The 23087-nt window shown below is 34.7% G+C and overlaps 1 pseudogene; it reads right to left on the reverse strand.

Moving 5' to 3' along the window:
* Positions 1-12514, reverse strand: part of LOC136977332 (ATP-binding cassette sub-family C member 4-like) — a 54734-nt pseudogene extending 42220 nt beyond the window's left edge.
* Positions 12515-23087: the final 10573 nt, after the last annotated feature.

The following is a 23087-nucleotide window of genomic DNA, read 5'->3' on the forward strand; positions in this document are numbered from 1 at the left end:
TTGTATGTCGAAAAGTTTATATTTATGGTTAAAATCTTTACAGTATTAGAAAACATTGAGATGGAACATTGATGAAGAGCCTAAAACAAATGACAAATAATGCAGATTATCACAATCTAAGCCATTTAAATTTGTGGCAATTACTGTTAGGTATTAGTGTCACACTCACTGCTTTAGCCTGACATAGATAATGAAATATTGAATATTTCAGATTTTCAAAATTTTATTTAAAAAATCAAGTTTTGAAAGAAAACAGCTTATATCGGCTGCAATTTTTAAAAATGGCAGACCTATGCATTTTCACTGGCATCCGTCCATCTGTCTGACTGTCCTTAGTTAATCTCAAGAACATAGACATTGGACGTTTACACCAGGTATGGAATGCATAGTGGCAATATGCCCAGATTAACTATATAAGAAACTTTTATTTAGACCAGAAGTCACATTATTTTAATTCAAATAGTTTCTCCTGAGCAGAGTTAGAAAGATGACCAGTATGACTCTGTTGTTAACAGTACAAATATGATGTACAAGGGCAAACAGTACTAAAATTCAGAGCATTGTGACAAAAATTGCAACCCGATGTCACAAAAAAGTAATTGATAGTTTGATACTTGATACTCACTTTTCTGTAAATTACAGTGCAAAAAGCTACCTTTAATTTCATTCCATATAATTCTGACACAAAGGCAGTAGCATTACTTGTAAACAAGTGAATCAAAATTATGCCAAAAAATCCTGCAATCAATACATATATATTGTGTTGATTCCATTGAAGTCTGTTGTCAAAATAATGTACTATTAATCCCAATAAGTATACTTGGCCTGCAATTACAGCTGTTTCCTGTAAATGTATGTAAATATCATTATTTTAATATGTGCTTTAGGTATATTAAATCAATTTTCACAGTACCTGGATAAGTAAAAGGAACACTATTATTAAGTATTGCCATCCAATAAATCGTAATAAAGCTTTTAGTATGCTTGGATTTTTCTTCTGTAGTTCTTTGTTCCACTCTCTGAAAAAAAATATCAAAATTAACTTAAACATTCAAAACAATATTTCAGTTACTATTTATTAATTATTGTAAATTTGTAGCTTATGTAAACTGTTTTAATATTATCAATTTTATGAGACTCAGCACTACGTAATTTGTTAACTACAGCATAACATAACTTTTTAACCATACCATTTTGTCGAATAACTGTCAACTTTCACACCTGGGAGTCAATCGTTTGTTAAGTTCTCAGCAGATAAGTGACGCTTTCTCATAACTTTCTGATCTATTGTCTCAAGTTCATCAGTTGAATATAATAATACGGACCCGAAATTTTAGGGAGTCGTTGCTTGTTCTTCTGACAGTGCAATCATCGCCAGTCACTCGCCCAAAAGCATTTACTTTATTGCCTCCGAAACGGATTAAAATCGTTAGTACCGTCCCGTTAGTGCCAACCCGTTAATGCTTCCAAACGGTATACCTTGCCATCGCCCTAGTGGAATAACTTCATCTCTAAACCTGGACAACCGAATCCTTCTAACTTCAAAAGTAATTATCAACTCGCGAAACCACTGTAAACTCTCTCTCTCTCTCGAGAACTGCAAATTTAGGCCTATCTAAATCCGGTTTAGCTCAATTTATTATACCCACTATCGATAAACTGTATGTTATGTATTTTCTGTCCTTTAAAATAAACCAATAAACGGTTGTTTTAACACAGTCTCTGCGTAAATCACTTCCTGCCCGCTAACACTCAGTCTCCATCCCGAATCCGATCGCCCACACACGCAGCCGCTTGAGTGACCTACGTTCAAAGATCGACTCAACTCGCCGTCTCGGCTTCCGTTGTCAATCGAGACACGGTGGTGTCTATCCTGACGAGGCACTAAAGAGGTGCCGACTCTTCGATCACAATTTATTATGAAAATAGAAAAAAACTATCATCTTATAATCTGAAAAATCCAGTAATATTTCAACGTGGTATTTTTCTGCGAAACAAAATGTTTATGGACAAATACTGTAAAAGTTCCTAGCCCGTAATAGAGACAACAGTGAGAAGTATGGACATTCGTATTTCTACATGTCATAAGATTATAATCATAATGCAGTGTAGTCGTGTACTGTATCATCGTCAGAGTGATTAATTAAATATCATACATAAACAAATCAGAAACATGCAGCAGCAAGTGTTCTTTAAAATGTACAGCAATGTGGGCATAGAGCATAGTAGTATAGGATTGACAGCCTCTGGAATAATTTTGTAAAGGTTTAACAGTTTATAACTTTATAACAAAACCTCACTCTTTTTGATGCCCTTCAGATTTACTTTTTCGCATGATTTAGAGAGAGTTTCTGGGATAAGTCGCGTCGGTTATTTAAATTTATATATATGTATATATATTTTTAAACTAATATTTATTTAAATTTTATATTTTAATATTTATACAACTTTTATATTTTAAGAGATTATTTTCTGATCGGTGCCATCTGTCGACAAAATTATTATTTACATATTAAGCTATTTAATATGTAAATAATAATTACATTGTTTGGCTTTTATAATTTAGAGTTTCCCAGTATTTTACTGTAAAATTTAATTTAGTAAACAGGAACAAAGATAAGCTATTAAATATAAACAGGACAATACAATAATTTTTACATAAATTCAGAGAAGATACAGAAAAAACGAATTATATCAAAGATGGGACAAATAAGCTGACATCCATCAAACAGAGTTTATAATTCATTGTCATTTTTTGCTTGTTGTTATTTCAACTGTTTTATGTTGGTAAAAAGTTAATATTTTAAGATAAAAGTACATGTTCTTAGTGAAGAAAGATAAAAGTTTCGAAATATAAATTTCCATCCACGACACATCTATTATTCAAGTATCGTGAATGGAAATTTAAATTGTATTGTGTACTTATAATCGACCCTACTGAAGCAGCCATAGTATCTGGCGAAATGCATTTAGGGAAAAGTTTACAGTAATAAAAAGAATTTTTCTTTGTTGGAAACTGGTTTGTTTTTTCGATCTTTTAATTTTTAATTCTACTTCATTTTTTATAAATGTTAATGACTTCTTATCGTCCACAAGTCAGAAAGGGGAGAGAATTTAAATTTTCATGTACTGTACTAGTCTATAGTACAATTAAGTAAGATTAATAACAAAATCTGACTCCATTGTATTTTAAACAATTTTAATTTTTTAAATTATAATTCATTGTATTTTTTCTGTGAGAAAAACTAAGTTTTAATCTAACAAGAACGTTTCAACTGACAGATCAAACTTTTTGATATTTTAGCCTATTCATTTCATAACAGTTTCTCACAGATTAATGTCACAATGCATAGTTATTTAAATCACAATTTGTATTTTTGGCATACACAATAATCACCTTTAGTTAAATTTCAAATAATGTAATCATTAATGTGTTTGAAATTTAAAAGAAATAAATGAGATATTTTTTTGAGATGAGATGAGATGTTTTTAATTTAATCACACTTCTTATTACAAATACATAAACTTACTTCTGAAGTAGATCTCCAAGATACTCCAAAGTGTGGTATTTTGAAGTCTCGTACAAATCTTCTTCTTTTAAAAATCGCTTTGTTCCTTTGATTATTACTGGGAAAAGCCAACTGAAAAATAATTTATCTGCTTATTGTTGTTGCTTATGATGATTTTCTTGTACTAATAGTTGTAAAATTGCCATTATTATATCTATGTAACAATATAATAAACAATATTAATCGATACAAATTATTCATGACAACCACTGTGATTTTTCACAACAGCGATTTGTCAAAATCATTTTAAACACAACGGCATTGTGAGTATTGCACCCTTACTAACTGATATCATTACAAATATAAGATAAAAATATGTGATATAAAGTCACAAAAATATTTTTCACACATCATAATTTCTTCCTTTCTAACAGATTTAATAAAACAACTACCGTTCGAAACTTGTTAAAATTCGTATACTTCAAGCCATATTTCTCTGTTTCTATACATTTATTTTTATTTTGTGTGTCGGGATGGAATCGAGTAGAGACACGATTCCCGCCTTTTTTGGACTGGTAACGGTCATCGTTACAAGAAGAAGGTTTAGGAAGCGACCGTTGGACTTTGAACGCGTGATCACCGGTTGGTTGTCCGGCCAGCCATCGACGACTATAAAGGGTCAATTTCGAGGAGGGAAATTCGAGTTTCCGAAACTAAACGATAGACTTGGTTGTCAAGGAGAAGTTCGCCCAGGGACGTTACGCTATCCCTACAGTTCGTTAGCAGTATCAACTATACATCGAATTCGTCTGGGACGTCAGTCAATGCATCAAAGCCCACAACGAGACAGGACGCAGCGTTCTGTTTGTTCGATATCGGAAGATAGCTATCACCCATCAACCATCTAAATCGTCGCAAGGTGTCTTTCCGACAAACCTGTTCAGCAGTTACTTCTAATTGAACCTTCGGCACTTTATCTAATGTTATTGATGCACCAAGTCGGTCGCCAATCGCGTACACATTCTATGTTTTAAACGTCACTTCGTATATAAATATAGACAATGGTTTGACAACTTATGATAAAGGATGAACAAAATTGTTAAAAAATCATCAAACAAAATATTGAAAATTATGCAAAAAAAGATCAGCATGTGACCTACTTTGTCATAATTTTTTTAGATTTAAACTTTATAATACTTTGTAGCGCTTCTATTTGTTTAGTAACTGCTTTGCAATGACTAGATGTACTGTACTTGCAACTAGTTTCACACAGACTATAGGGTCAATTTCATTCCGTACAAATTGTACCATCTGTTTCAAGTCTTTCATCTTTGCTTATGGCTGTCCCTTGGCTAGTTTGCTATTTATTTCATTCCATACACAGATCATCAGTGGAATTTAGATCCGTACATTCATATACAGGGTGGTTTTTTTATCTTGAGACAATGAAATAACTTAATTGGATCTCATTATTTTGGGAAAAAAGTATAGACAAAAGTTTTAGGGTTTCGAAGGGCCAATCAATTGGTGACCTTTGATGTGACCTTGAACTTCAAGGTCATTTGAGGGTCAAGTCTGTTTTTTTCAATGGGAACACATTTTTGACCACATTTTTGACTTGGAAAGAGTGGGAAATTCCACAACCGGATATACCTTTGACCTTATGGTCTAGGTCAGGGGTCGGCAGTAGTGGCTCGCAAGCGCATGTGGCTCTTTGCATAGACGTTTGTGGCTCTTCAGACATAAGCTCTTAAATTAACAATATAAATTATTATTTAAATTAACAGTATAAATTATTATTATTATTCATTTGGCCAATAACCAATAACAATATAAATAATTCAGTATATTATTGTCACGGAATGCCTGTAACAAGCACTAGGGGTGTCCTTCAATACAGTTGGTCGGTGATCGGTCAAGCAGTTAAGCCTCGACCTTAGTTGATGTTTCTTGTGTTTCGATTTCTTCTGCATGTGTGTGTACTTATCATGTTGTTTTGCAATTGTTTGAAGCTTTTGGCAACAAAGACAAATCCACAGTTAACCCTTTTTTTAAATTTGTGTTTTTTTGTTTTTTTTAATTTACACATATCACTTTAGATTTCAGAAGAAATGTTTATGTAACATTTTAACATAAGAACGTTCGTAAAAAGTTCTCATAGACACGGTTCTTATGATAGACAAGAAATTATCTTCCACTCCTACCACATTAATTTTGTTTTTTTCAGATTGTGGTTTATTTAAATTTTTACGACTCAACCCATGGACAAAATAGTTTCAGCTATATCTAAAAAAGAGAAAAATAGTTGAAAGAAATCGTGCTTTTAATAAAGAATGAACCGAGTTATATGCGTTAATTCAAAATATGGATGGTCTTCCAACTTGTCTAATCTGTTACGAAAAATCGCAAATAATAAAAAATCAAACTTAGAGAGACATTTCTCTATAAAACATAATACATTTGCGAGCAAATATCTGGCAGGTGATGCACGGAAGAGAGCTGTTACAGAACTTCAGCGTCAAAATCAGAACTCGGGTTCCGTATTTGATAACTGGACACATAGTGCAAATATCGTCAATCATTCTAGCTTTGCGGTCTCTCTGGAAATCTGTAAAAGAGGAAAACCGTTCACAGATGGTGATTACATTAAAGAGTGCTTTGTGAAAGCATAAGAAGAGCTTTTTTACGACTTTAAAAATAAGGAAGGGATCACGAAAAAAATAAAAAAAATTGCCTCTATCTGCAAAAACAGTGCAAGACAGAATTTCCAAAATGTCTTCGAATGTAACAGAGCAGCGAGTCGAAGATATTAAGCTGGCTTCTGCAATATCAATTGCGACTGATGAGTCGTGTGATATTAAGATGACCAACTTTTTTAAAATGAAGAGGACACAAATAAATTGAAGGAAAAAATATTGTAAATAAAAGAAACGTTTTATACATTGCAACAATAATACACTATAATAATCTATATTGCATGCGTATGTGCCGTGTTATTTTTCGGCAAGAAGTAAACAAAGCTACTTGCATGCAGTGCACTCTGTCAAGGTCTCCTGTGCAGAGCACATATGCGTTTCATAATTGCGTCTTGCTGCACTGTACCAAGCCTTGATGAACCATCATGTCAAATACAAACACATCACACCACATTACATGCAACGGATCGGCTCGGCATCAATCGAATATGGAGATTTACAGATTATTCTTCAAATATAAAAAAGGAGGACTTGTAGGAGGAAACTTTTCGAGGGAGAACAAAACTTACAAAAGAAGGACTGTCCTCCCTAAAGGAGGACGGTTGGTCACCTTAGTGATATTAGTGATACAGCACAAGTAACCCTCTTTGTGCGATATACGTCGGCACAAGGTCTCAACGAAGAACTTCTTGGACTGTTGCCGCTCAAGGGACAAACACGCAGAGAAGATATTGCGAATGCTATAGAAACATATCAGGAAAGCACTTGAATTGACCTAAATAAAATAATTTCCATTGCTACTGATGGAGCTAAAAGTATGACAGGTGTAAACAAAGGAGCAGTTTCAATTTTAAGGAGAAAAATTGACCACGAAATTCTCACGTTCCACTGCGTCAAGAAGCGCTTTGCGGTAATGAACTTCGTCATCAAAGTAACTAACAGCATCTTGGCCAAACCACTCTATCATCGCCAATTTAAGGTACTTGTGGACGAAATGGATAGCGAGTACCTAAATTTACTTCTGCATAATAACGTTCGCTGGCATTCCAGAGGTAATGTACTGGAACGCTTTGCTTCATGTTTAGAAGAAATAAAATTGTTTCTAAGCGAAAAAACATCAAACATCAAGAATTGGAAGAAGAAACATGGCTACAAAAATTACATTTCATGGTCGACATTACTTCACATCTTAATGCTTTGAATATATTAATGCAAAACATAGGAAACATTGCATATACATTATTGGAAGAAGTACAGTGCTTTGAAAATAAATTACAAGTTCTTACCGAAGATATAGAGAGAGGTGAATTACTTCATTTCAAGAATTTAAGATAGTATCGTGACAAAAAAGCAGTTGTTTTGATGCGATTTATTTCAGCAGTGTATTAGGAAAAATGAAGAACGGTTTTGGTGAACGTTTTCAACAATTCAGAGCAAATAAAGTTACACTAGCTTTCATCGTACGTCCTCTCAAAATAAATGTCAATGAACTTAACACCTTTCAACACAGATGCTGGTTCACTCCAGATGCAGTTAATAGATTTAAAAAGCAAGGAACTGTGGAGCAACAAATTCACAGATCTGACCAGCCGCTTGGAAGAACTCAAAAGAGAGAAATCTAATTTAATTTCTCAGCACAAGTGGACATCTATAAAACAACTGTCTAAAATAGAAACAATAATGTTTGATACATGGAATAGTTTGCCTGACATATATGACGCGTTAAAAAAACTTGCTTTTGGTATTCTCACAATCTTTGGCTTTACATATGTATGTAAACAAACATTCTCAACTATGAACCGAATAAAAAATAAACTTAGAAGCAGAATAACGGATGAAAATTTACAATCATGTATTCAACTAAAAATAAGTAGCTATTTGTCAGATATAGTAAAGCTATCAAAAGCGATGCATGGACACCATTCTAATTAAATTTTTTAAATAAAACATCTCGAACTTTTTTTCCCTAAAAATCCATATCCTATACATATATATATTACATATATGCGGCTCTCTGGTACTTTTGTTATCCTGTTTCCATGACAATTTGGCCGAAAGCAAGCATTGCGATAGTGAGAGGCAAGGGACTCGCTGAAAATAAGCATCTCAAAGGGAGCAGAAAACTATTATGTCCACATTGTTACCCCCGAGTAGTGATAAAAGTAGTGAATGCTTTTAAAGTTCAAAGTAATAAGGTCATCAAAAAATGTAACTTTTACCTCCCTGCTTATTCCAGTAATCAAAAGTATGGTTTCCCATTAGAAAAACCTTATAATTTAGACCTTAAAATAATCTTGACCTTTAACCTAGACCATAAGGTCAAAGTATATCTGGTTGTGAAATTTCCCGTTCTTTCCATTGCCAGGGTCAAAAATATGCGTTTCCATTGAAAAAAACAGACTTGACCCTCAAATGACCTTGAAGGTCAAGGTCGAGGTCACACCCGAGGTCAGCAATTAATTGGCCCTTCAAAACCCTACAACTTTTGTCTATACCTTTTTCCCAAAATAATGAGATCCAATTAAGTTATTTCATTGTCTCAAAATAAAAAAAAACACCCTGTATATCTGAAGTGATAATATTTTCAGATTTAAAATATTCTTTTATTTTTTAGCTGTATGCATCAGATCATTGTTATCTTAGAAGACAAAAATTTGTTTTAGACCTAATTTAATTGCTGATGAAAAACATTTTCATGCAATATTTTCATGTACTATTGTTTTTTCATTCTATCATCAATAAACACCAGATTTCCATTTTTTTTTTTTTTTCTTTTTATCATCACCTACAGGAAGAACATGGCCCAACATCAAGACAACAAATACCAACAAAGGATAAAAGGTGAGATCCATAAAATCCAATCGAATAAAAGGATGAAAAATTCGCCCAGTGTTTTTTAATCTACGTCACTACATTGTGTCTACGAAAGAAAGAAAGACCAGATTTCCAGTTTTTTTTTTTTTTTTTTTTTTTTGCTTCTCATACACCTGCATATCATCGAACTATCTTCATGTCTCACAGTTTGTCTAATACACATTTAATAAAAGTTTTTTCTGTGTCTCTACAGATTTTAGTAGCACTAATGTTGCCAAGCAGGTTGAACATATTTTTTGTCAGACCAAATAACATGATTCCATAAATAACTGGACTCTCAAGATACTTTTTAGCCTCAAAATTCATTTCTTGTTACTTATCCATGATGTTTTCCAAGCAACACTAGCATGATAACCGAGTCATTTAATCTATTTTAAACAGCCTGAAGTAATTTCTAATTTATTAGCTATTTTAACTATACTTATACTAGCATCATTTCTTAATTTATTCTTGTTTACTGTGAAGCCCACCAATGACAGAATGGATAAAACCACTGAACACTGATAGCTGGCTATTCATTTGTGAAGGAAACCAGGAAAACTCCACATGGCCAGCTCGTTGGCTATGTGGAGTTTTCCTCGTTTTCTTCACGTTACACCTAAGTAACACCTAAATAGTGGCATGTTTCCTATAACGGATGTCCTGGGAGGCATTCCTCTAGGCAGATTGCCCATGTGTCACATCTCCTTAAACGAATAAACCTGTACTATGCTATATTTGTTTTTCTTCACATTCCTCTTCCTTTCTTATTTACTGCTTTTCCATTGAATTTAAATTTGAGAATTCGAGCTTTGACAAAAAAGAACCGGTCATCGATTTTGTCATACTTGTTCGATAATTGTTGTCATCTACCTGAGAAAATCTCCACTTCCACTTTCTCGATAGCGAAACGACGCATTTCCGTGATCTGCTGACCTCTGCTGGCCAGGCGTGATCTGCGTGATCTGCTGGCCAGGCGATAGAGAGGGGAATATTGTAATTCGCAGCCGAAGTGTAAATCGTCGTCTGATTATCCCCAAAGCAAGAAGCTGACACCCTGTCCCTAACGTTAGTCGTCGCCAGTTCCTTGACCGATACTCTGCCTCTGAAACGGATTACACTATCGACTCGGACCCGAAATATTAGTACCTCTGAACTGGAATAACTTCGTCGAAAACCCGAAATAATTTTAGAGCCCATCACTTCAAATCTACTCCCGGAATGGGAAATTTACCTCGCTGTCTAGCCGTATTTACATTATCCAGAACTGTTCTAGCGTGCCAATCTTCTCATTTATTCCACCTTCCTAAGGAACAGACCGAATCCTCTCCTGCATCAAGTTTACAACCGGATTCTTCAAACTTCAGGTATTTATTGCCACGCGAACCTCATGTAAACCCTTTCTCGCGACCCCTTTTGTCATTAGGTCTCTTAAAGTTAATTTCTAACGGAATTTTAATTGTATCGTGTTTTCTTTGAAATTAAATCGTTATTCGTTGTTATCCTGACATCTGAGTGATTCACTTTCGTCCCTCAATCCTCCTCCATCCCGAATCCGATCGCCTGCGCACGCGGCCGTTCGCGTGACCTACTTTCTAACCCGAATCAACCCGCCGTCTCAGCTTCCGTGTCAAACAAGATACGGTGGTGTCAGTCCTGACGAGGTGCTGACCCTCCGATCACATAAATATATTAAGAATATTTCTGACAGAACCCTTGACCACTCCAATGTTTTTACCAATTTTATAAGGACGTGCCAGGATCAAATTGTCTGATGACACAATATCTAATGTAATTAATCACTCATATTTTTCAACTATCCGAAATATAACTTTAAAATTCATATCAACCAAACATAATTTGATATTCTAAACTGTAATTAAAGAATAGTAAGATATATAAATGTGTTCTATTAAATAATATATATATATATATATATATATTTATTTATTTATTTATTTATTTATTTATTTATATTATATATACTATTTTTTAATTACAGTTTAGAATATCAAATTATGTTTGGTTGATATGAATTTAAAATTAAATTTCGGATAGCAGATTAAAGTTGTATAAAGTTCGAATATATATATAGGCTATATATATATTCGAACTTTATATAACTTTATATATTCGAACTTTATCGAAAAATAAAAAATATCGAATATATATATTTGTACTTGAGAGAAAATTCTCATATTCGTGCAAGACTAACAGAAATAATTATACAAAGTAGTAATTATCAAAATTTAAATAAAGGAAATAAAGAATTTTTTGTACTGAACGCTAGAATATAGTTGTTGACAATATTCGTCGCATAATTTAAATATCGCGTATTACACGTGGCAAATAACATGGTATGTTATTTGCCACGTGTAATACGCGATATTTAAATTATGCGACGAATATTGTCAACAACTATATTCTAGCGTTCAGTACAAAAAATTCTTTATTTCCTTTATTTAAATTTTGATAATTACTACTTTGTATGAATATTAATATACATTGGAACCTCTCAGTACGACCGATTCCAAATTAAATTTCAGAAATGTCTAAATTAAAAATTAATTACTTATAATTATTAAATTTAATACGAGATGGCAGCATAACGACTTACCTCTAGTCAAATTAATTAATTTCTGATATTTAATTATAGCCTTTACATAGCCCAAGAATTTGGCATATTGTTTGCTGTGTTTATCTGTGAATTTTTTTTCTGTGATTTTTTTTTATTGTTTTCTGCAAATCGAATTTGCATTCCAGGTTGATTCATTTCTTGCTAGAAGAAAAGATGATGATTCACGCTCCCTAACAATGGATAACCTTGTATATTGTATAATTTTCTTTGAATAAACGTTATACATAAAATATTTGAGTATTTTTTCGACATGGAACGCATTATCGTATTTTACATTAATTTTTATGGGAAAATTCTAAGCGTAAGATTCTTGAACGAATTTTGCTCGTTAAGCGTAGTTCCACTGACTGTACAATCTTATAAATTATGAAGGATTGCTTAAAAGATAACAAATTAATTTTTTAATTATATTTTGCATAATACATTCATATAAATGTAAAATAAAACACATATAGAATAGACAGTGTATTAAATGTACAGGAAATAATTTGCAAGTTAAGTCTATTTAAGTGCTTATAAATCCTTTATCAATATATATTGTGCACACAAAAAGTTTTGCTTTTTATTCTATTTTGTGACAGTAATAAAATTAAATATAAACATAATACAAAAGTCCTGTATATACGTATTTTGTACATATTAACGAACTATGTTATAAAAAAGTTTGTTTTCTAAAAGAAATACATTCTCAATACAAGATAGAATATACAAAAAATTAGCAGTTACTTATAAAATTTCAATAATATTACATACCAGAAAAATACACGAGAGAAAACACCAGAAGAATCGTATGGGTTACCATTCTGTTTCTTCTCCATTCTATTTTATAATAATTCGCATCTGTGATGCCCTATACATTTTCTCTACACTATTACTCGTCAAATCTACATGTCTATCAGATAGAATATGGTTTCTAGAGTATTAAAGTGTACAGGTTTAGTCTATTATTTGTACTGTACGTGAATATCCTTGAAGTTTCATCAACTTAACATAAATAGTTTAATCATGATTTGAAGTAAAGAGAAAGATTCGTCACTGATAAAATGAAAACTTAAAATATTACAAAATGGCGAATTCTGTGAAGCTTGATAAATATATTACAAATAATATAAAATTCACAATATTCGGTATTTATACCATACATTATACTTGTAAAGATTATTTAAATTATGTGATAAGAAGAAGCAGTTATTACAAATTAATTTATGTTATCTAATTTGTATAAATAAGTCAAGTTTTAATAGTAAAGATGATGTTTACATAAAAATCAATCAAAGATTTCTATGTCAGATAAGAGCTGTTTTCTAAGCAAATCAACTCTATCATATAAGTAAATTTAATTATTTAAGAAACCGTTCTATGCAGCTATTTCTTACTTATTGTCAGTAATTCGTTTCTGAAAATAGCAAATTACCACCAATATCTGGTGGTTGTCATTTTCCTCCGCTAGATCAGGAAAATAGGTGTGTTCTCATATCAAAAAGTTCAACCTGGATGGGTCTTATGGATTTTAGTAATAATAGTTCAATCTCAGAAGTGCATAATTCGTCATATCCAAAAGACAGTTCAGCAGAGGTACATAAAGGCTCTGTGAGCCTTTGAAGTTGGTGTAAACATTGCTGGTATTTATTGGTTGTTGATGAAACTCCACGAAGAATCAGGACCTTACAGAAAATTATCTGCTGCTAGATATTACAATCATTAGTGGCGCAAAATGATTTTTCTAAAAGACAATGCTGTATAAACACTTGCTAGAATTAGACAAACAGCAGACAAAGATGGACAGCAATATATAAAATAAGCCTGACAATTAACTAGCAGTTTTTTAACAGCGAAAATCTATTATTGCAGGAACGTTTATAACATTGCTTACATCGAGAATTGCAAAATATTCGGGTTTTTTTCTTTATGTATGGATATTAGTGTGTGTGTGTATATATATATATATATATATATATATATAGGCCTATATATATATTACCGTCAAACCCGATTTCAGGCCAAACTAGTTTCGCCTAGGACAAACTAGTTTATCCTACGCGTGTTAGGACAAACTAGTTTGGCCTAACACGCGTAGGATAAACTAGGCCGCTAGGCCGAACTGATTTATGTACTATAAATAGGTGCCAGTGTAAAAAAAAATGATTTTGTGTAATTCGAAATGCCACTACAGTACACTCTGTAAAAATAAATAAAAGATTAAATATTTTATATGTTACGCTAAGAAGCACAAATAAGTTCAATTTTAATTTTAGTTTGATTCTAAAAGTTATTTTTATTATTACGTTTGAATTTTTGAAAATACTTTCGAAAGTTAATTACCTAATAAAAAAATACAAACTGATAAGTACTGATTAGCTTATTTTTATTTTATAGTTTTGTACAAGTGTTGTGTCACTTCTAATCAATGCCGTTTTTGGTTAATGTTATCCTAGGTATTGAAGATGGCGGCTCGTCTCCGATTCCAGCAATCAGCGATTCCAGAAGACGGAAAACAGTGGGGACGCACGTTCTAACCTAATCTAACCTATTCTAATAATTATGGTAATTTATTTGAATAGGTTAGGTGAGGTTAGAACTTGAGTCCCCACTGTTCCCTATCTTCTGATTGCTGGAATCAGAGACGAGCCTCCACCTTCGATACCTAGAGTAACATCAACCCCGGTTTTTATAATTAAGTAGATTATCTATACATATAATCAAGACGAGTTGATGATGATGATGATGATGATGATGATGATGATGATGATGATAATAATAATAATAATAATAATAATAATAATAATAATAACTCTCCCGTGGTCACCACCTGGGCGTGGTGGGAGAGCCCAGTAATTTTACTGATCCATAGCGCAATGCAGGCTGGAGCACAAGCTCCTGGTAGGGACACCCATGCCAGTAAGGCCTATGAGGAAAAATGAAGCTAAGAGTGACCACACCCACATTCTGTGGAGATATTTATTATGGTAATAACTAGATCAAAGTGTGATACCGGCTCGGACGTCGCCCGGGTTAACAAGGTCCGCGTTCGTGGGTTAGGCAGAGGCTCACGTTCGAAAAATAGGCCACAGTCTCCCTTGGTTACCAGTGGCGAAAGCAGCACCGGCCCAAGCATGGCTACTGCAATGCCCTCAACAGATGTGAGGAACCAACCCAGCCTTGGTGTTTCTGTGGCAATGCATCCACAGACCACAAAGGCTGGAAAACCACGCCAACGGATGAAATGGACAGTAGAAATGAACGAGTTTATCATCCGTACTTATTACACGATCACAAAACTTGAAACAAACATGACAGCATACAGACAACAACTACACAATAAATTCACACAACAATATCCTCACCTCACTGTCGCTGAACAAAGGGTCGTTGACCAAAAAAGAACAATTATACACAACAACCTTATTCCACAAACAACACTTGAACTTATCAAACAACAGGTTGCCGATCAAATGCATCAACAGACAGAAACATTTAACATTAATGAAGATCACGTAACCTATCCGGATAATCTAGCAACAAGTAGTGATAATGGCACACACACAACAACTACCACTATTGATACTACAGACACTTCCTCATCCACCACTGATAACATAGACATGGATTTAGTTAATACGCTTTCACTTATATTTCAGGAAACACTCACTAAATATACAGGCACAGATCCCACACAACGACCACGAATACCAAAAATCAACACGTCAAAGGAAGTAGGAAAAACACTAAATTATGTAAACACTCACTTACTACCACACTACATTCATTCAATTTCTACACTCGCAGACATTCATACATTAGTTTATGCTGGGCAGTCACAGTAGTGACACACCATGGACTGAAAGTACAGTCACAGACAAAATACACAGAAAACACAATTCTATCACAAGCCTGCCTGGCAGAGAAGAATAGAAACACAAATAAATGACATTAGACAGCAATTAGGCAGGCTGACACAATACACTAAAAGCAACATAACACCCAAATTAAGGAAACAGCTCAAAAACATTTTCAAGAAAATAAAAACACATACAAAACATGAACATCACAACACACGCATTACAGAATACATTGATACACTAAAACAAAAACTTGCTGCCAAAGCACGTAGACTCAAACGTTACAAAACATGTACACTACGAAAACAACAAAATAAATTATTTACAAACAATGAAAAACTCTTTTACAGACAAATTAATAACAAAGCAAACACTGATACACAGCACAGTGGCACACCAACAGAAGAAGAACTCACAACATATTGGTCTTCTCTTTGGTCCAGTGCTGTCACGCACAATGCTGAAGCAGGCTGGATCGAGGAGGAGAACAGAAACTTGCACAACATACCAACTATGCCCTGTGTTGAAATAAACATACATGATTTCCAATACACTGTTAACAGAACACACAACTGGAAGACACCTGGTGTAGACAACATTCACAATTTCTGGTACAAAAAGTTCACATCACTGCACCAGGAACTAGCTAAACACCTAACACACATCATCATCAATCCACAAGACATGCCAAATTTTCTTACTCAGGGCATCACCTACATGAAACCTAAAAACAACAATACCACAGACCCCACACAATACAGACCAATTACATGTCTTCCAACACTCTACAAATTATTGACATCCTGTATTGCAAACAAAATATACAAACATATTGAAGAACACGACATTCTAACAGAACAACAAAAAGGTTGCCGTAGAAATCACAAGGGATGCAAAGAACAGTTACTCATAGATTCAGTCATTCTACGGCAAGCACACAAACAACACAGAAACATACACATGGCATATATAGACTACAGAAAAGCATTCGACAGTGTTCCACACAGTTGGCTGCTACATATTCTACACATGTACAAAATACATCCATCACTCATTGCATTCTTCCAAAACACTATGCAGCACTGGAGAACAACACTACATCTCAGGGTTAGTAACACTTCCATACAAACAAACCAAATTTTTATTAGGCGAGGAATTTTTCAAGGAGATTCCTTGAGTCCTCTCTGGTTCTGCTTAGCCCTGAACCCATTATCCAACATGTTAAACAACACGCAATATGGTTACAATATCAGACATGAAAAAACAACACAGTTTACACTGTCACATCTCATGTACATGGATGATATAAAACTTTATGCATCCACACAAAAACAACTTTATCAACTCCTACAAATCACACATTCATACACCAAGGACATACAAATGGAATTTGGCCTAGATAAATGCAAAACAGTTCACATAGAAAAAGGAATCCTGAAGAAAAAAGATTTTGCGCTTGGAAATGGAGACATTATTGAATCCATGGAAGAGGGCGAGTTCTACAAGTATTTAGGATTCCAACAGGCCAAACTAACAGAACATACACAAATAAAGCAAAGATTAATTAAAGAATACCAAAGTAGGTTAAATGCTATTCTCAGAACACAGTTAAATGCAAAACACACAGTTAAAGCAATAAACACATATGTCATCCCAGTACTCACATATTCTTTTGGAGTTATACATTGGACTCACACAGATCTTGAGCGACTCCAAAGGAAAACAAGAACAACACTTACTAAGCATAAACAACATCATCCTAAATCCGCCACAGAAAGATTAACCCTTCCACGTAAAGATGGCGGACGTGGCCTGATTGACATAGTTAACCTTCACTACAAACAAATACAGTCACTGCGAGAGTTTTTCTATGAAAAACAAGAAATATCACAATTACATAAAGCAGTAACTCTAGCAGACTCAAATAACACACCATTAAACTTACACTCACATCATATGGACACAACACAACATATAAAAAGCATAGACACCATTAAGCAATCGTGGGCTCGAAAGGCACTCCATGGCAGGCATCCTTATGATCTGGCCCATGATTTTGTTGACAAAACTGCGTCAAACAGCTGGTTAGCTCGGGGATGCCTCTTTGGGGAGACAGAAGGATATCACGATTGCCATACAGGATCAGGTCATAAATACTAAAAACTACAGAACACATACTCAAAGATGCAACACTCACAAATGACACATGCAGAAAATGTCACATCATGCCAGAAACTATACAACACATCACTTCTGGTTGCAAGCTCTTGGCACAAACAGATTATTTACACAGACATAATCAAGTAGCAAATATAATACACCAAGAGCTTGCAAGGAAACACAAATTAGTAGACATCCACGAACCATATTAAAAATACATTCCACAGACAGTATTGGAAAACAACACGCACAAAATGTACTACGACAGAGCCATAATCACAGATAAAACAATTTACCACAACAGACCAGACATCACACTCATTGACAAACACAATAAAATCACATACATTATAGACATATCCATTCCAAACACTCACAATATACAAAACGCATGCACTGAAAAAATTAGCAAGTACACAGAACTCGCCCAGGAAATAAGGCATCTGTGGAGGATGGATAGGGTGCTTATTGTACCTGTTGTTCTCTCTTCTACAGGCGTCATACCACACACACTACACAAAAGCCTGGGCACATTACAATTGAATAGAAACACATACATCACACTACAGAAGGCCACTATATTGAATACATGTCATATTGTGAGAAAATTCCTGAATACAGACACACACACTGATACACTTCTTTAATTTCTGTTTTGGTTACTTGCCTTGACTTTGGTCCGGCATAGTACACAGCCACCGGTGTTAACCGAGTATCTCTCACTTAACCCAACATAATAATAATAATAATAATAATAACTCTCCCGTGGTTACCACCTGGTCGTGGTGGGAGAGCCCAGTAATTTTACTGATCCATAGGGCAATGCAGGCTGGAGCCTAAAATCCTGGTAGGGACACCCATGACATTCTGTGGAGATATTCATCATGGTAATAACTAGATCAAAGTGTGATACCGGCTCGGACGTCGCCCGGGTTAACAAGGTCCGCGTTCGTGGGTTAGGCAGAGGCTCACGTTCGAAAAATAGGTCACAGTCTCCCTTGGTTACCAATGGCGAAAGAAGCACCGGCCCAAGCATGGCTACTGCAATGCCCTCAACAGATGGGAGGAACCAACCCAGCCTTAGTGTTTCTGTGGCAATGCATCCACAGACCACAAAGGCTGGAAAACCACGCCAACGGATGAAATGGACAGTAGAAATGAACGAGTTTATCATCCGTACTTATTACACGATCACAAAACTCGAAAGAAACATGACAGCATACAGACAACAACTATACCATAGATTCACACAACAGTATCCTCATCTCACTGTCACCGAACAAAGGGTTGTTGATCAAAAAAAAACAATTATACACAACAACCTTATTCTACAAACAACACTTGAACTTATCAAACAACAGGTTGCTGATCAAATACATCAACAGACAGAAACATCTAACATTAATGAAGAATACGTAACCTGTCAGGATAATCCAACAACAAGCATTGATAATAACACACATACAACAATTACCACGAATGATACTACAGACACTTGCTCATCCATCACTGATAACATAGACATGGATTTAGTTAATACGCTCTCACTTATATTTCAGGAAACACTTACTAAATATACAGGTACAGATCCCACACAACGACCACGAATACCAAAAATCAACACGTCGAAGGAAGTAGGAAAAACACTAAATTACGTAAACACTCACTTACTACCACACTACATTCATTCAATTTCTACACTCGCAGACATTCATACATTAGTTTATGCTGGGGCAGTCACAGTTGTGACACACCATAGACTGAAAGTACAATCACAGACAAATACACAGAAAACACAATTCTATCACAAGCCTGCCTGGCAGAGAAGAATAGAAACACAAATAAATGACATTAGACAGCAATTAGGCAGGCTGACACAATACACTAAAAACAACATAACACCCAAATTAAGGAAACAGCTCAAAAACATTTCTTCATCCTTCTCCCTCTCTATTTCAGCTATTTTCCTCAACTTTTCCATCTTTTTAAGTGTAGTCGGTTGACGACGGAGCATTGTGTCTACACATGCATCCTTGGACATCTTACGGCACTTGTACTTCGTGTCAATGGAGGTCGTCCTTTCTTTGTCGGTGAATGAGATAGTGGACCTGGATTTTGTTCTATTCCTGCCATTATTAACTTTAATCTGATTACTATCCACAAACAGTTTAACAATAACCACCAAGTTATCAATAGATTTATCTTTTTGGCACACCAAAGATACTCCAACGCAATTTGCGCCATCTTGGTCGAAAGTCTGAAGCGCCCCCCCATACACAGTATAAAAAAGGGGAGGCTATAATACTTAAAACTTAAAAAAACTTAAAATACTTGAAGCTGCACCTTGTACACTGGGCGAGTTCTTTGTACTTGCTAATTTTTCCAGTGAATGTATTTTGTATATTGTAAGTGTTTGGAATGGATATGTCTATAATGTATGTAATTTTATTGTGTTTATCAATGAGTGTGATGTCTGGTCTGTTTTGGTAAATTATTTTATCTGTGATTATGGCTCTGTTTTAGTACATTTTGTGCGTGTTGTTTGCAAGCTCTTGGTGTATTATATTTGCCACTTGATTATGTCTGTGTAAATAATTGATCAGTGTCAAGAGCTTGCAACCAGAAGTGATGTGTTGTATAGTTTCTAGCATGACGTAACATTTTCTGCATGTGTCATTCATGAGTGTTGTATCTTTGAGTATGTGTTTTCTGTAGTTTTTAGTATTTATGACCTGATCTTGTATGGCAATCATGAATCCTTCCGTCTCCCCAAAGAGGCATCCCCGAGCTAACCAGCTGTTTGACGCAGTTTTGTCAACAAAATCATGGGCCAGATCATAAGGATGCCTGCCATGGAGTGCCTTTCGAGCCCACGATTTCTTAATGGTGTCTATGCTTTTTATATGTTGTGTTGTGTCCATATGATGTGAGTGTAAGTTTAATGGTGTGTTATTTAAGTCTGCTAGAGTTACTGCTTTATGTAATTGTGATATTTCTTGCTTTTTATAGAAAAACTCTCGCAGTGACTGTATTTGTTTGTAGTGAAGGTTAACTATGTCAATCAGGCCACGTCCGCCATCTTTACGTGGAAGGGTTAATCTTTCTGTGGCGGATTTAGGGTGATGTTGTTTATGCTTAGTAAGTGTTGTTCTTGTTTTCCTTTGGAGTTGCTCAAGATCAGTGTGAGTCCAATGTATAAATCCAAAAGAATATGTGAGTACGGGGATGACATATGTGTTTATTGCTTTAACTGTGTGTTTTGCATTTAACTGTATTCTGAGAATAGCATTTAACCTACTTTGGTATTTTTTAATTAATCTTTGCTTTATTTGTGCATGTTCTGTTAGTTTGGCCTGTTGGAATCCTAAATACTTGTAGAACTCGCCCTCTTCCATGGATTCAATTACGTCTCTATTTCCAAGTGCAAAATCTTCTTTCTTCAGGATTCCTTTTTCTATGTGAACTGTTTTGCATTTATCTAGGCCAAATTCCATTTGTATGTCCTTGGTGTATGAATGTGTGATTTGTAGGAGTTGATGAAGTTGTTTTTGTGTGGATGCATAAAGTTTTATATCATTCATGTACATGAGATGTGACAGTGTAAACTGTGTTGTTTTTTCGTGCCTGATATTGTAGCCATATTGTGTGTTGTTTAACATGTTGGATAATAGATTCAAGGCTAGGCAGAACCAGAGAGGACTCAAGGAATCTCCTTGAAAAATTCCTCGCCTAATAAAAGTTTGGTTTGTTTGTATGGAAGTGTTACTAACCCTGAGATGTAGTGTTGTTCTCTAGTGCTGCATAGTGTTTTGGAAGAATGTAATGAGTGATGGATGTATTTTGTACATGTGTAGAATATGTAGCAGCCAACTGTGTGGAACACTGTCGAATGCTTTTCTGTAGTCTATATATGCCATGTGTATGTTTCTGTGTTGTTTGTGTGCTTGCCGTAGAATGGCTGAATCTATGAGTAACTGTTCTTTGCATCCCTTGTGATTTCTATGGCAACCTTTTTGTTTTTCCGTTAGAATGTCGTGTTCTTCAATATGTTTGTATATTTTGTTTGCGATACAGGATGTCAATAATTTGTACAGTACAGTGTTGGAAGACATGTAATTGGTCTGTATTGTGTGGGGTCTGTGGTATTGTTGTTTTTAAGTTTCATGTAAGTGATGCCCTGAGTAAGAAAATTTGGCATGTCTTGTGGATTGATGATGATGTGTGTTAGATGTTTAGCTAGTTCCTGGTGCAGTGATGTAAACTTTTTGTACCAGAAATTGTGAATGTTGTCTACACCAGGTGTCTTCCAGTTGTGTGTTCTGTTAACAGTGTATTGGAAATCATGTATGCTTATTTCAACACAGGGCATAGTTGGTATGTTGTGCAAGTTTCTGTTCTCCTCTTCGATCCAGCCTGCTTCAGCATTGTGCGTGACAGCACTGTACCAAAGAGAAGACCAATATGTTGTGAGTTTTTCTTTTGTTGGTGTGCCACTGTGCTGTGTATTAGTGTTTGCTTTGTTATTAATTTGTCTGTAAAAAAGTTTTTCATTGTTTGTAAATAATTTATTTTGTTGTTTTCGTAGTGTACATGTTTTGTATCGTTTGAGTCTACGTGCTTTGGCAGCAAGTTTTTGTTTTAGTGTATCAATGTATTCTGTAATGTGTGTGTTGTGACGTTCATGTTTTGTGTGTGTTTTTATTTTCTTGAAAATGTTTTTGAGCTGTTTCCTTAATTTGGGTGTTATGTTGTTTTTAGTGTATTGTGTCAGCCTGCCTAATTGCTGTCTAATGTCATTTATTTGTATTTCTATTCTTCTCTGCCAGGCAGGCTTGTGATAGAATTGTGTTTTCTGTGTATTTGTCTGTGATTGTACTTTCAGTCCATGTTGTGTCACTACTGTGACTGCCCCAGCATAAACTAATGTATGAATGTCTGAGAGTGTAGAAATTGAATGAATGTAGTGTGGCAGTAAGTGAGTGTTTACATAATTTAGTGTTTTTGCTACTTCCTTCGACGTGTTGATTTTTGGTATTCGTGGTCTTTGTGTGGGTTCTGTGCCTGTATATTTAGTGAGTGTTTCCTGAAATATAAGTGAAAGCGTATTAACTAAATCCATGTCTATGTTATCAGTGATGGATGAGGAAGTGTCTGTAGTATCATTAGTGGTAATTGTTGTATGTGTGTTATTATCAATGCTTGTTACTGAATTATCCTGACAGGTTACATGATCTTCATTCATGTTAGATGTTTCTGTCTGTTGATGTGTTTGATCTGCAACCTGTTATTTGATAAGTTCAAGTGTTGTTTGTGAAATAAGGTTGTTGTGTATAGTTGTTCGTTTTTGATCAACAACCCTTTGTTCGGTGACAGTGAGATGAGGATACTGTTG

This window comes from Centruroides vittatus, unplaced genomic scaffold, assembly GCF_030686945.1.
Source record: "Centruroides vittatus isolate TY-2023 unplaced genomic scaffold, ASM3068694v2 contig_453, whole genome shotgun sequence".
NCBI lineage: Eukaryota > Metazoa > Arthropoda > Arachnida > Scorpiones > Buthidae > Centruroides > Centruroides vittatus.